General features: G+C 49.1%; 1 protein-coding gene across 2 annotated transcripts in view; it reads left to right on the top strand.

Moving 5' to 3' along the window:
- Positions 1-14,667: 14,667 nt before the first annotated feature.
- Positions 14,668-15,261, top strand: part of LOC144155401 (uncharacterized) — a 142,400-nt gene continuing 141,806 nt past the window's right edge. For both annotated transcript variants that reach the window (XM_077686801.1, XM_077686798.1), the window contains exon 1: positions 14,668-14,970. The gene's annotated coding sequence lies outside the window, so the exon portion shown is untranslated. The remainder of the gene's footprint in view (positions 14,971-15,261) is intronic.

Here is a 15,261-nt window from a genome sequence, read left to right as displayed (position 1 = left end):
AAACTCCAGCGCTGTCGTCAAGCGCTACCGCGCATGTAGAGAGTAAATGTTTATTGAAAAGGAGAAGAGGTCGGTCTCAGAAAGCGATCTTGGGCCTGCTACTTCCCACTGGTGGGAGGGTACTGGGATAAAAAGAGAAATGAATGAATATGGAAGGTATGGGAAATGACAATCAAATCGACCAATGAAGTATGTACAAGCAGTAAAACCAATAAACGTCTCACATACAACGGGGCGCTGAATCAGATGATTGCAGTCCACTTTTAAGTACATGGTTATCATCCATAAAAGAAAACATTGAGACATTATTTCGCAGTCTGTTAAATTGTGTCACAACCTAGAGCCGAGAATCCAGAGAGGAGTCACTAAGAAATATCAGCGCTTTGTTTCCTGTTGTCAGCCCACATGCCCAAAATCTTTTGATCGGACAGAGGGCGAGTGTCCAAGCGTAGTAATGCTGCCTCAAGGTTCTTTCGCTTACTAGAGTACTTTGGACAAACGTTAAGCAAATGTTCGATAGTTTCAGGACAACCGCACAGAAGGCAGTCGGGGCTGTCCTCCGGTCCGATTATGTGGGGATATTTCCGGGTCAATGCTACTCCAAGACGCAGCCTGTGTAGCAATGTCTCTTGACTTCTGCGAAGTTGAAGAGCATGAGTGAGCCAGAACTTTCGCTCTGGATCGAGGCTGTGAAGGCGTTTATGTCGGTTCTGCGGGTCCGACGAATGCAAGGCTGCAGCTTGTTTACGTGCTAGGTAGAGTAGCGCGCTAGCATTCTGCCTTGTGATGGATATAGCCAAGGGAGTTCTATTGTGGTGTGCCTGCTGTGCTTCTGCATCCGCCAACTCATTTCCAGCGATGCCACAGTTACTTGGAATCCACTGAAGCATCACCGTGTGGCCCTTCTAACTCACCTCTTTAAACAGGATAGCGACATCAGTGGTCAGCTGATCATATGCGCCTCGCTTCATTGGGTACCTTAGTACCTGCAGCGCTGGTTTTCGGTCACAAAAGATAGTCCACTGATGTGGCCTTTCACAAGAAATGGTAAGGAGCGCTTCTCGTAAACTGACAAGTTCTGCTGCGGTAGACGAAGTCCTGTGAGCAATCTTGAAACGTTGGATCGGTTCCTTCCCAGGCATAATTACTGCCGCTGCCGACGAAGAGGCTGTGACCGAGCCGTCAACGAAAACATGCAACGCCTCCCCGTACATTTCACTGATGTAAAATAGGGAAAGTTGTCTTAAGACCGAAGACGACATGTGGGATTTTTTACCGATTCTAGGAATCGATAACCGCACCTGTATATCAGGTACAACCCATTGAGACAATTCTGAGATTTTGGCGACTGCAAATCTGGAGGGCATCAAATGTTGTTGCGCCGAAATACTTCGGGAGTAGTTTGAATTCGGCCGGCGCCTGAAAACACTCGACAGTGGGTGACACTCATGTCTTGTCACATGTCGGAGGTGCACACGAAGAGGTTCTTTAGCGAGGTGGATGTATATGACGGTGACTACTTCTAGCACAGTGCAAAGCAGCGACGGAACATCTAAATAAACAATTTAAAACTTCTACAAATGCGTAGTGTTGTGTCCTTCACTGCTAACGTATAAAGAAATCCTGCAGCTTCGCTATGCTTCAAGCCTTGAGCGACTTGGCGCAAGCTTCGCCAGTTGAGCTGGTGGAAGTCTACAATTCTGAGGATGACTTTGCATTCCACCACCCGCGCGAAGACGACGACGACCTCTTCGATGCACAAGACGACGATTAGTAGCAACGCAACTATGCCAATAAACAATGATACTGAAACTTATGTGTCCGGCAATGCTCACCTACAACAGCTTCGCCATTCAAGTCTTGGGCGTGAATGCGGACTTCCATGAATTTTCCTTCTGCATATTTTCTGCATACTTTTCTTTCTCTTCCGTCTTGTGGTATTGATCGACCTTTTGTCTTACCAATTCTCATGTTTCATTGCGCGCTCTTTTCACCATACATTTTTTTTCGTTTCTAACTCATAGTTTTGTAAAGCGAGGGACATTATACCCTTAGAAGTGTGCCACAATGAAGGGAACAACAACAACAGCTACAGCGTGCGCTGGCCAGCACCTGTCGAACTCCCAGTGCCATCGCTTCTGCCGCGGCACCTGCTGCGATGTAGCCACGGCGGGTGTAGCTGACCACGTTTTGCGCCAGTGCGCCGCGTTCCTTCTCTGGAGCCACAGATGTGGCAGCGGTAAGTTATCACAAGGAGAACACACTAAACTTTTTTACACCCTTTTTGGCCGAAAATGGTGTAAAATATTGTTCCATGGCCATACCTCGGCAAAGTTGCCGCGGCTCACTCAAACTCACCCACAATTTTTTTTTCGAATCATTACTCGCTCAAACTCAGACTAAATGCTCAGCAGCACATCTGCGCTTACTCAAACTCAAACTCACATTGAACGCAAAACTCAGAACTCACTCGGACTCAAAGCTCAAAATGTACTCAGAACTCAAAATGTACTCAAAACTCAATATGTACTCAAACTCAAAATGTACTCAGAACTCAAAATGGACTCAAACTCAAAATGTACTCAGAACTCAAAATGGACTCAAACTCAAAATGTACTCAGAACTCAAAATGGACTCAAACTCAAAATGGACTCAAACAATTCATGCCGTGTTGTCTTTCAGTTGTAGTTTCCAGAGCAGTTAGCAGTAACATGTTGTTATGCAATGTGTGCAATGCCTTGTTTGCAATGCCTCGTTTTCACATATGTGTGTGGGTAATGTGTGTGTGTCGGTGTGTATGTCAAAGTGTCTCGTTCTCGTTCAGACTAACCAATCCTATTTTCTAGATTTTTCGGAGATATGCCCTTTTTTCCGCGTCAGCACATCCTGGACGCACTAATAAACGACTGATTTATCGGCTGGTTCATCATTGAAATTATTTTTGTGATTTGTTGGCCTGACAATTTATGTCTATATTCCTGCCATTGTTTTTTCGATATTTTCTGCCAAACTTGTTGTTTGTTGTGTGGTCTCGACAAGATGGGAAATCGCAAAAGCATCGCTCGTTGCTTTTCGGTAATACTTTATTGTAGTGTAACGTTCCAAAAACCAGAACTTTTGTTTTATATGTATGCTCTGTCTCTATCACGTGCATTGTATATTTTCTTGTATATTTCCTGTTTCTCAGGTGCCTTGAACGTTTCGCTTGCATCGTTTCATAGCTTGCATCACTACGATTCTTTTGTCTTTTGCTTTTTTTTCTTAGATTTCTTTAAGTATTTTTATTTTATTGTTTCTGTCATATATATCTGATTTTTGTGTGTTGGGTCGTCTGGATTTTCGTTTTGTTTTTATGAATGTTTTGTATATGGTGTACCAGCACCAGGACCCCAGGGTTGTTCCTTGGCACCGGAAATAAAAATTATTTATTAAAATAATTAATTAATTAATTAATTATGAATCGATCGGTCGGTTGATTGATTGATTGATTGATTGATTGATTGATTGATTGATTGATTGATTGATTGATTGATTGATTGATTGATTGATTGATTGATTGATTGATTGATTGATATTACAGAGAACTCCCGTTAAGACGAACTCGGTTACACGAATTCTCCCTTAAGCCGAACAACGTGGGAACGTTTGTTTGGTTTTCCATAGACCCAAAACAAAACAAAAATCCGGTTAAGGCGAACAGTCTTGCATGTACTCTTCAGTTAAGACGAACAACTTTCGTCACGCGACCAGAGGGAAAGAAAAGTAGAAGAAAACCACAGCGTGAAGCGAATTCACCCCACGGAGGAAGAGACGGAGCGAAAAAAAAAAGACACGCGGATAAAGCTACCACTTCTCCCACCTTTCAACCCGAGGAGCCAGCGACAAAGCAAAGAAAAAAAAAGAGCGAGGGCGAGTTCTGTGGCCGCTCTGCTCTGGAGGAGAGAGGCGCAAAACTAGGAGGATAAATAGTTTTAAAAAAATTACGCCCACCTCCCCTCGCGGGAACCCTGGTGTGATGCGACGCTGAAGGGGGTTCCGTTGGGTGTTTCCGTTGGGTCGATTAGTCGAATTGCCTGAAACGCGTAGTGAACGTTAATTGCGTTTCAATCATATCGTTGGGTTCCACGCGAGGGGATGCGGGCGTAATTTTGTGCATGATGAGAGACGTCGTTGTTTAGACGGAGGCTGCTTCGGGTCGCCGGAGCTCGGCGTCGGCAGCACGCTTCTCACGCACGGCAGCAGCGCGCAGCGCACCCGAAGGAGAGGAGACCGCGGAGAGAGAGAGTACTGCACATGCGCACAGCGCGCAGGGCCGCGCGCAGCGCCGCCCACCGGCGGAGTAAGAGTGCGCTGCGCCACACGCCCGCAGATGTTGGGCGAGAGTGTTCGCTATAGGAGAGAGGAGAGGGGGTGAGCGGAGGAGAGACACAGCTGTGCGGACGCGTACGACGACGACGACGGACGCAGGACAGGGCCGCCGGCAAGATATGCTCCTCTCAGCGTCACATCTAAAAAGCGACGACGGAGAGTTCCTGTTCGCGAACGTGGCAGCTGTCCTGACAATTGCCGTTTCTCAACGGTATCATGTGAGATCGCGTCGGTTCGCATCGCGAGTCCCACCGCGTCACCGCCAAGAAAGCTCTGTGTAGCGGGTGGGGGGTGTACGCTCTCCGTCACCGCTTGGACTGGATAAAATTAGGCAAGGGCACTTCAAGACAGTCTTCTATCTAGTTGCGCCCTCAAGTAAATTATTGTAGATGCGACGCTGAGAGGAGCATCTCTTGTCGGCGGCCCTGTCCTGCGTCCGTCGCCGTCGGCGTCCGCGTCCGCACAGCTGCGTCTCTCCTCCGCTCACCCCCTCTCCTCTCTCCGATAGCGAACACTCTCGCCCAACATCTGCGGGCGTGTGGCGCAGCGCACTCTCACTCCGCCGGTGGGCGGCGCTGCGCGCGGCGCAAGCGCGGTGTGCGCATGTGCAGCGCCCTCTCTCTCCGCGGCAGGGATGCCAGGTTGGGCTATAAATAGCCAAATTGGGCTACTTGAGTTTGTAGTTGGCGGGAGAAATTGGTCGTTGGCTATTTGGCTATTTTTGGGCTATTCTGCATTACATCCTAAAGTCTTAAAAATGCTTTTTTCAGACTTGTCGACCCACCACTTTTGGGCCGGCTCGCAAGAAAAATTCCCCGCATTTCCCCGAGGGGAAGAATGTGAAAGTGCGAATGCACGAGTTGAATTTGCGCGGTTCGGTAATGTTCGCGAAAGAGAGATCACACACACACACACAACTACAAAGAAAGAAAGATGCATTTATTCACAGACACCTATTTGTGTTGTGTTGTACTTGATTGCTAGAGCGGATCTCAGCTTTGAAATTTCGTGTCAGTACTCCTTTAAGCAGGTGCATTAGCCCTTCTCACGCCCGATTCTTGGCCAATCCCCCACGTGGGTATGTGCCATGTCAGCGGCCAGGCAGCGCGCGCCCATCTCCACCCGTTGCCAAGGAAGACGAGGAGATTCCTGGCCAATCCCCCACGTGGGTATGAGCTATGTCAGCGGCCAGGCTGCGCGCGCCCATCTCCACGTGCGCGGACATCGCCGGTGGACGCAGGTTCAGGGTCGCTTAAAGGGACACTGAAGTGATATGTAAACATTGCGGGATTACTAGCGCAAATTGTAGTCCGGAGTCCCCAGGCCATGTTTCGACCACTCTAGGCGCGTTTACGCGATTTTATTTAGTAGAAAAACTAATTCGAAAACGCTGTCCTCCTCTCTTTACGCTCGCCCATTTTCTGTGGCGTTTTCGTGTGACGTCAGGAGGGGATGAGCTGGCAATTGGCTGCGCCACGGCTGCGCTACTGCACGGCTCCCCGGCCGACAGAGTCAGTCGGCCCAGCGTTTCGTCCGCCGGCCGCCGGCGGGTCGCAATCAAGGACGTTAAAAAAAATTGCTTGGTCGCAATTCGTTCGCTTAGTTGAAACGAAGCCAGGACACGTTTGTGAATGGAAGAATGTGCCTTTCTTTACTTGGTTTGTTTGTACACTGTATCTAGCTCCAAGTCAAGGTCGCTTCACACAAGCGCTGCACATGCGACGCTTCGCTGACTGGTACGCCAGTAGGAAAATATAAGGCCTCTTAAAGGCGGGAGAAGAGTCAGCGAAGTCAATATAGGTACTAAGCAAATAAAATCAACTGATATTTTTACCGTACAGCGTAAAACTAGGGCGCGGGAAGCACTTTTTTGCGCTGGGCGAACAAGCACAGCGGTCAGCAGCACGACTACGCATCTGCGAACGCTTTTCCGTCTACGAAATGCAATTGCTAGACGTGAGCTACTGTGGAAACTCGGGCGACGCTTACTGCACGATCGCAGTACAACAAATAGTCACCTAAGCGGCTTGAAATGCCAAAATTAAATAAAAGTGTAAACCGGTTGTACAATATATACCATATATTAGCAAAGCATTCGCGTCAACTCTGTCCGCCAAGGCTGTCCAATGTCTCCACTACTTTTTGCTCTTTACCTGGAGCCGCTGTGTCGCATGGTTGCTGCGTCCACCAAAATCGAAGGACTCGTTATGGGCGGACGGGAACTCCGAGTGTTGGCATATGCCGACGACGTTGCCCTTATCTGCACAACAGCTGCCCAAGCCGGAGAAGTACTCCGACTGGCACATCAGTTCTGCGGTTTCTCCGGTGCAGAGCTGAACCTTGAAAAATCCGAGGGAGCCTGGTTGGGGTGCTGGGAAAGGAAGCCGCGCAAGTGCTTCAACATGCGGTGGTCGGACCGCGTTGAGACATATCTAGGGGTAAAGATCGGAGTGGGCCAGGCAGTGGCGCCTCGATGGAAATCAAAAGTTGACGCGGCCGAATGGAAGCTTCACCCCTGGAGGAACCGTAACATATCCATTTATGCAAGGTCCCTCTTGTGCAACATGGTAGCCTACCCCGCAATTCTGTACGCAGCGCGCATTACCACCATCGATGCCGGCTCGATACAGAGGCTACACCGGTCGTGGGCAGTGTTCGTTTGGCGGTCGCAATACGAGCCCATGCGCCGCACCAATCTCTTCTGGAGCGTGGAGGGGGGTGGCATTGGACTGATAAACGCAGAACTCAAGCTCGTAGTCCAGCGCTTCCTTTTCTTCCGCGACCAGGTCGACCCGTTTCTTCAGGCGGCCATCCAATGCATGGGCTCCTTTCACTTGCGGCCGTGGCTTGCCACATCAGCGCCTGTCGATCACGGCTCTCGCACCACCGGGTTCTACAGGGAGATAGCGAGCGCGGTGGCTTCACTTCAGACGCGTTTTTCTTGGGAATACCTGCTCGCTGTGAAGCCGCGAAAGTTATACTGGGACCTAGTTGCTCAGACACTGCCACCACCCCTGTACCGTCAGCCACCGGTCCCTCATGGTGGAGGCGATGTTCTCAAGCGAGTCAGGCAATCCCCCATCCCAGTCGGCACAAAAGATTTTTTCTTCCGTTTCCACGCGGCAGTGTTGCCAGTCATGGCGCGTCAGCAGGAGCGGGGCTTCTTCCTCCCCTGGGGCGCCGGATGCCTCCTGTGTGGCAAACCGGAAACCGCAGAACATGCATTCCTTGACTGCAACACGGCGATGTATTTCTGGCACGAAATACAAGCGTGCTTCAGAACATCGTGGAACGTCACTTGGCCGGGCCTCAAGTTCCTGTGTGTGGACACAGAGCACCCCGCTTTCCGTGATTGTGTCCTAGCCATCGGACTTCACTCCCTCTGGAAAGCGAGGGTAGATGCAGCGGAGTGCGCCCTCCACCCACAACCCGCATGGCGACACTTTCTGCGGGAGGTCCAATGGACGGTCAGCGCATTGGGCACATCTGACTGCGACCTGGAACTGCGAAGGAAGCTCGCCCGAGGCAGCCATGCGCTGAAGCGCTACAAAACAAATGAGGAAAGGCGCAGGCAGGGAAACGCCTAACCCAAAAAAAAAAAAAAAAGGGGGGGGGGGGGGGGGGGGGGCTGGAGCGTTCAACGGGCCAGCGTATCTACGTTGACCAAGTCCTCCTTTGAGAAACAGGAGAGATAGCGCCAGCCATAGGACACACACAATTCCTTTAGCCTTTGTTTTTGTAGAGCCTGTGCTGCTGTTTCTCATTGTCCTCCTATTTTTGTTTCGTGTCTCTTTGCCCCTTTTTTTTTTGCTTCTCCTGGTTTCACGTTCGTTGTCACCTTGCCCGCCAAACATGTAACCGACACATCCACTGTCAGACCTGCTCCTGAACCATGTGTAACACTCGGCATGACGTGTATATTTATGTGTAAATAAAGTTATTGTTTCAGAAAAAAAAAAAAAAAAAAAAGCTCCGTGGCCTAGCAGTCTGGGGCGCTAGGAATTCACCCCGAATGTTTTGCGAGTCACGAGTTCGAATCCCCGCGGGTACGTGCTTTTTTTTTTTGTAAGTTAACTTTTTTGTTTTCCGCCGATGTTTTCTATATTGAGTTCACCTTTTTTGGGGCCGCAACGTTCATGGCTACACGAACTAGTTCACAAAACGCGCGCAGGCTGGCACTGGCGCGCTAGCGAGTTCTCGTTGGCGTGCTGTTGCCATAAGCACCGACTGCTTGCAGGCAGTGGGCACAGGCCAGAATGAAAAGACCCTTGGCCTGGTGCGAACACGCTTTTTACGATACAGGCATGAGGGAAGCAAGCTCCAAATATGGGGGAAAAGCGCATGACATTTGGGCGTCTGCGGGTACGCGGAGGGCGTTCATGCACTGCGTAGGTCTCGGCTAGTGAATGCTACGACTACAAGCCGTCCTGGGAGGCTTATCTTGTGCATTTTACAGCCGACAACATGGCAGAAGCGCGGTACGATGATTACTGAGATATTGAGAATGCCCATCCAACAAAGCCATTGGTTATGTTTTACAGAACCGAAACCGAAACCGAAACTTGTGTGATTGCTAACCTTGGGCATCGTCCAATCACGGCGCCCCTCCTCTCAACGTCACAGCCTTAGTTGGTGCGGCCGCCGCAAACCGCGCATGGTAGTTTTTCTTCTTTCGCGCTTTGTAAAATAATTACCGATTTGTCAACCTGATAAACGATGAAAAGTGTGCTAATTTGAGCCAGTCTACGCAGTGCAAGCAAAAACGGGAGCTTGACAAATTCACTTCAGTGTCCCTTTAAGAAGTGCATTGCACTTAAAAGAGTAAACGAATTAGTCACAGCAGGAATGTGGTGCGAGCTCGTTAATTTGGCTCGTGGTCTTGAAACCATTGCCAACATCGCGGATAAACGACACGAAAAACTAGACACACAGGGACACAGACAGGCGCTGACTTTCGTCTAATTTATTTTCGGAGCGTTCACGCGATTTTGTACTCCGAACGTGACAGCCAAACATGCAAAGCTGAATGCATGTTCGAGCCTGCCAGCTGGGAAGAGTTTTCCGTGACGTCCTGGAAAAGTCTTCCCTTAGCGACGAGAGGAAGAACACCATTCTTGAGCGGTTCCGTGAATTTATAATAGCATGTGTGGAAAGCACCTTGAAGCGTCTCCCGTCAAATATGAAACTGTTAGGTGACCTCACCCTCTTGCACTGCTCTCTTTTGATGCTCTTTTCAAAGCTTTTGCGAAATTTATTTCGCCTCCAAGTATTTCTGCAATGGAGTCCGAATATTGCCTTCTGCAATGTAGGCTTGATGAACTCCGTGACGACAATGTTAGAGTGTTTTGGAAAAATGTCCTGGATGCCAAAAACAGCGCTGGTGCCCGAATGCTTCCGTTGCTGTCGCAACTAGCCATTTCACTGCTCACGCTGCCAGAGTCCAATGCTGCAGTAGAAAGAGTGTTCAGTCAAGTCACTCTAACAAAAACGGACTCGCGGAACCGAATGTCCATAGAAACTTTACAGAACATCCTACATGTAAAATTTGGACTAACGAGAGGTGGAAATTGTTGTAAGGATTTACACCATTAGACATCTTTTTGGATCGTTTCAATACCACCGCGATGTACACTGGTGGAGCTGTTTGTACTCCAAACTGATGTTTGGTTATATAACTTGCACTCATTCTGTAAATATGTCAAACTTTTAGCAGTAGTCATCTGAAGAAACGTTTCAAATGAATTGTGTGTGAAGTTTTTTTCTTTGGCTATTTGGGCTATTTCAAGATGTCAACATTTGGCTACTTTTGGGCTATGCGGCGCAAAAAAATTTGGCGGGTTACTCTCCGAGAACCTGGCATCCCTGCTCCGCGGTCTCCTCTCCTTCGGGCGCGCTGCGCATATAAGCGGAGTGCCGCGCTCCGGCCGGTCTCTCAGTCGACGGTCGTCCGCGCTACGCTTGCTCTCGCTCTATCTCTCTCGCATTACCCGACGATTGCTCACGCAATTCGAGTAATCGACCCAACGGAAACGCACAATGGAACCCCCTTCAGCGTCGCATCACACCAGGGTTCCCGCGAGGGGAGGTGGGCGTAATTTTTTCGTTTCCCTCCATTGTATGTCTACTTCATTCACCGTCTTGAAGCAAGTAATTTGCGTACACCTGGGCATGTTGCCGATTTTTTGGGGGGGAGTCTTCTGATAAGACAAGCAAATTATCAATGTACCTTCAAGTTCGTCTTAACGGGAGTTCGCTGTTATTATTATTATTATTATTATTATTATTATTAACTATTATTATTATTATTAGTCTTTTACTCCTGTGCTCATACTCCTGATTGAATTTCATTCTGTGACTTTAGCCTAAGCTAACATTTCGTTCTTTTCTTTTCGTTGACTTTTTAATTGTCTTGTTTGCTTCTGTTGGATATGCCTCAATGTTAGGCGTTACTTGAGTGTATGAATGGGTGTTTGTAAGTGTGTGTGTTTGTGTGTGTTTAGGTCAAAATTTGTAATTTTCTTCGTGTGTAACCACTACTATTCTCCTCTTATTTTTTCTTTGAGAGATGTGTACATCATGTTTAGTGTGTTTTTGTTTCCGTGCGCCAGCACAAAGGCCTCCCGGCTGTTCCTGGGCACGCAAATAAATGATTTATTGATGATTATTTTTATTAGTGTTGTTGTTATTTCCATCGTCATCACCATGCCTGTATCCACCACGTTCCTCCAGCTCTTCCCTGTCTTGCGATGGCCTAGCCCATTCTTTGCCTCGGAATTTCCTGATTTCATCCCCGTATGAAGTTTATCGTCTTCCTCTATACTTCTAGTCCACACTCTCAATAGCCACTCAGTTACCCTGATGGTCCCCTGGTTGTCATTTCGCCGCATTGCGTGCCCCGCCCAGGTGCTCTTCTTCCTCTTTAATTCCAGCTATGATGCCTCCCGCCTGAGTTGGTTCTCTGATATATGCGATGATCCTTTCCTATATCCATAAGAGCTACCTCATATCATCCTTCTTTTCACTGCTCGTTGGGGTCATCTAAGTTTGCCGTCAAGACGCTTAGCAAGGCGCCAAGTTTCTCCTGCCCATAAGCCATCACTGGCAGTACGCACTCGCTTGAATGTATATAGGTGGTATTCGTTGAAGAGTTTAGCTGTCAATTTCTTCGCTTCGCAACACTGGAAACGAAACGGCCACAGACATGGCCGATGCGCACAAATATGGCGCGGCTTGGCCCACTGCGTCCGCACGCACCCCCCCCCCCCCCCCAAAAAAAAAAAAAAACACCGGCGTGCGTCGTCTGCTCCGTTTCAACCCGATACGGTGGTGTCAACATAGATTTCATTAACCGCGCTCACATTGGACTCGAGGCAATACTTTGCGTTCGTTGACGTACAGTTTGTTAACGTGCAACACAGTCATGTGCTTAGCACGGACAAGTACCGCCATCCCGCGGAGCCCGACGTAACGAGTGACGGCGCACTCACACGGTTGCCTGCATGCGCGCCTCGCTAGTGAATACAAGCAATACTGGCAATACTATTCTTTTCAGTGGTGTGAGGGAGCTCACTGTTCGATATGTGAGCCTGCGTGCCTAATTGCGCCAAGACCATATCTATTATACGCTGGATTTCTTTTGCGCGGTCCGTATTAGCAATGGCAACTTGTACAAGGTAGTTATCTTCATTCACCTCTTCGGGTGTTTTATTACCTACGATAAAGGTGGGGCTTTCTGTGCGTGTGTATTTCTTCGTGCCCATCTTCAGTCCTTTGAGTGAGCTTTCCAAGTACAGCTTCTTAAGCATTTTTTGCAGGTGTTCTCCAGACTCACTGAACAAGACAAGGTCATGCACAGATGGCTCAAATATTCTCCATTTACCTCTACCCCTGAATTACACCATTCAAGCTTCCTGAATACATCTTTCGAACAGACTGTAAACTATTTTGGCGAGGTAGTGTCTCCCTGTCTCATGGCCTTCCTGTCTGGGAACTTTTCATTCTTCCAGTGAAGGAATATCCCGCCCGTGCATCCCTTGTATAAGTCCTCCATAAGCCTTTTATGTACGTCTTCTCTGTTCCCCGTCCATAAAGGCTTTCAGTACTGCGGCGGGGTCTACAGAATCAAACTCTTTTCCGTAATCTATGAATGTAATGTTGAGGGTTCTTTACACTCCACAGATTTCTCTATATTATCTGACTGACTACATGAACCTGACTGACCTGACTGACTACATTGATTGACCATTGTTGAGTAGCCTTACCTAAATCCAGCCTGTTCGCCCGTTGTTCGAAATCTGTGGTGTCACTTATGCGATTAACCATTATACCTTGGTAAATAACTTTTATATAAAAGAGTTTAAGCTGATGGATCTGAATCTTTTTGACGGTTTCCCCGTGATTTCAATTCCCACCTCGGTCCTGAAAATGTCGGTATGTGCGCTGAAGAAAACATCTGCTATAGCGCTCAACCTTGAAGTATAAACAGGCGTTCAGGTCGTCTGCCGTTGATGGATGCTACCCCCAGAGTATACATGTACTGCCTGGCACGGGTATATGTATTTTACGACCAGTGAAACGAGCCGAGAGCTGCGTGAAGTCGTACGTTCCTGTCACCAAAGGCATGGAGATGGTTGGCGATGGCACTTCCGTAAATCACCAGTGACTGTCCGGAGGAAACTGCGTCGCATTTCACAGTAAACTTGCCCACTGTGCTCTGGAAAGAAATCAACTGTTCACGGCGAAGCAGGTGCGTCCCCACCCGCCGCAGTGGCTCACTGGCTAATACATTGTGCTGCGGAGCCATAGGACGCGGGTTCGATACTGTCGAGGCGGCCGTTTTTCTGGTGGAGGCGACAAACAACAAAGCCTACTGTCGAGATTTCAGCGCACGTTAAAGATGCTCAGGTTATCTGAATTAATCCGCATCCCTCCCTTACAGCGCGCCTTATAGATACTACGGCGCGAAAACGCCCGTGTGTTCGAAATTTCGGCGCACGCTAAAGATCCTCAGGTGGTCAAAATTCAGCCGGAGCCCTCCATTACGGCGCACCTCACCCCCTCTGTAACGTCGGCGCGTTAAATCTCATAATCAGATCAGATCAGCGTGAACAACCGAAACCTGGTTCTTTTTTTTATATATTTCGTGCCTGAACGTCCGATAAGACAAGCAATCCAACAGCTGCGCGTGGTTCTACTCGAGTTGATCACGATTTAGATGCTTTATCGTTCCCACTACAGAAAAAATCGGGCAGTTGTGTTTGCTTATTCATTTTAATCAATGCTGAAGTGGTTAAAAAACTGTTTCCGTGGATTTTTGCGAAATGAACACCGCCTAGCAACGGCCGGCTTGGCCCGGCAGAAAAGCAGACGAAAAATGTTCGAGAACATGTTCCTAGATTAAAAAGATTTAAAAGAAATAATGAGGAGAGAAAAACATAAAAAAGGGACGCAGTAATTCAGTTTTTGATATTGAAGTAACTTCTTAGATTTCTATTTCCTACCAATTTCTTAGAATTCTATTTCCTTCCTAGCGTGTTTCTATTTCATAGCAATGTTACTCAACAAGCAAACGCTTTTCGCGGTGTTTTTGCTCCCCTCAACTTGTTTCCCGGGCCACTTGTTGATTTACGGAAGAGCCATCGCCAACCATCTTCATGCCTCTGGTGACAGGAACGTAGGTCTCTAGGCAGCTCTCGGCTCGTGTCACTGGTCGTCAAATACATATGCCCGGTGCCCGGAAGGACATGTATGATCTTGGGGTAGCAGCCATCAACTGCAGACGATCTTCTGTTTATACTTATAGGTTGACCGCGACAGCAGATGTTTTCTCAACCGCTCAAATTAGATGTTTTTCGTAAGTAGCTACTTATCGAAATACTAGCCCTGTTCAAGTAGCCCTTTATATATAGAAAGTTATCAGCTATCTAAGGGCAACATTTGGTGACAATCATCCAGATTGGCCTTTCCACTTTTTTTTTTTTTTCACACATGCTACAACGGCACCATCCCGTCCCACACCTACCCCAGCAGTTTTACGTGCAACTACCCTGACTGCAACACTGCAGCCACTACCACTCGTCTCGTATTCTTCTGCCCATATCACTGCTCCCGAGCAGTGGACATGCGTGCTGACCAGGTAGGACCTGCAGGACCAGCGAAGCCTGCTCGTAGCGCGGACTACGGCTGCCACTCCCGCTACACCGGTGCGGGGAGTGAGCGCGCAACGGTGCCGAGCGTGCGCATTGCAGCCCAACAGCCGCGCTCGCTCCTCGCCCAAGAAGGCGTCACGCGGCGCCAGCAGCGGGCCGACGTCACCAGGCAGCGGGAGGAGCGGCCGGCTGGCACTCGCCACCGAGCGCAGGCTGGCGCCGCCGCAACGTGATCGGGCCGCGCGTTCATTATCAGCCGCCCAGTAGCCATATCGCTCGGCGGTGCGCGGCTTCGCACCGCGGTCGGAAGAGAACCAGACAGCCCGCCGCTAGCGCGGGACGCTGCTTCCCTGCACCGCCGTGGCTTGGGCGCCGGCGAGCACAGCGGGCGCCGCACGTGGACCGCCGTGTTGACAGTCGAGGGATTACCGCCGACGGCGCCTGGGACGGAACAGTGAGTCGGCCCTGCCGGGTCTCCGCTACCCTGATGACAATGGCCTGTCACCGTGGCTCGGGGCAACACTCTGAGACAGCGCCGCGAGCCACGGTTCTGGCAGCAGCGTCCCGAACCTCGCGAAGAGGCCGTCCGAGGCAGAAGATGCTGATTCATTATTTTCAACCAACTCGCCCCATTCCCTGAAGCAAAACAATAACATTAGTCTTCGTTGTAGTAGATTTCTTGTTTTTGATTTCTGCAACAAGAGTAACAAACACCCTGCGCAGGAGTCACTGGGGCGCAACTTTT

The sequence above is a fragment of the Haemaphysalis longicornis genome, unplaced genomic scaffold (genome assembly GCF_048455015.1).
Source record: "Haemaphysalis longicornis isolate Haplotype H1 unplaced genomic scaffold, Haemaphysalis longicornis Haplotype H1 scaffold_1, whole genome shotgun sequence".
Classification (NCBI taxonomy): domain Eukaryota; kingdom Metazoa; phylum Arthropoda; class Arachnida; order Ixodida; family Ixodidae; genus Haemaphysalis; species Haemaphysalis longicornis.
The sequence above is the reverse complement of the archived record's forward strand: the minus strand, read 5'-3'. Positions and strand labels throughout refer to the sequence as shown.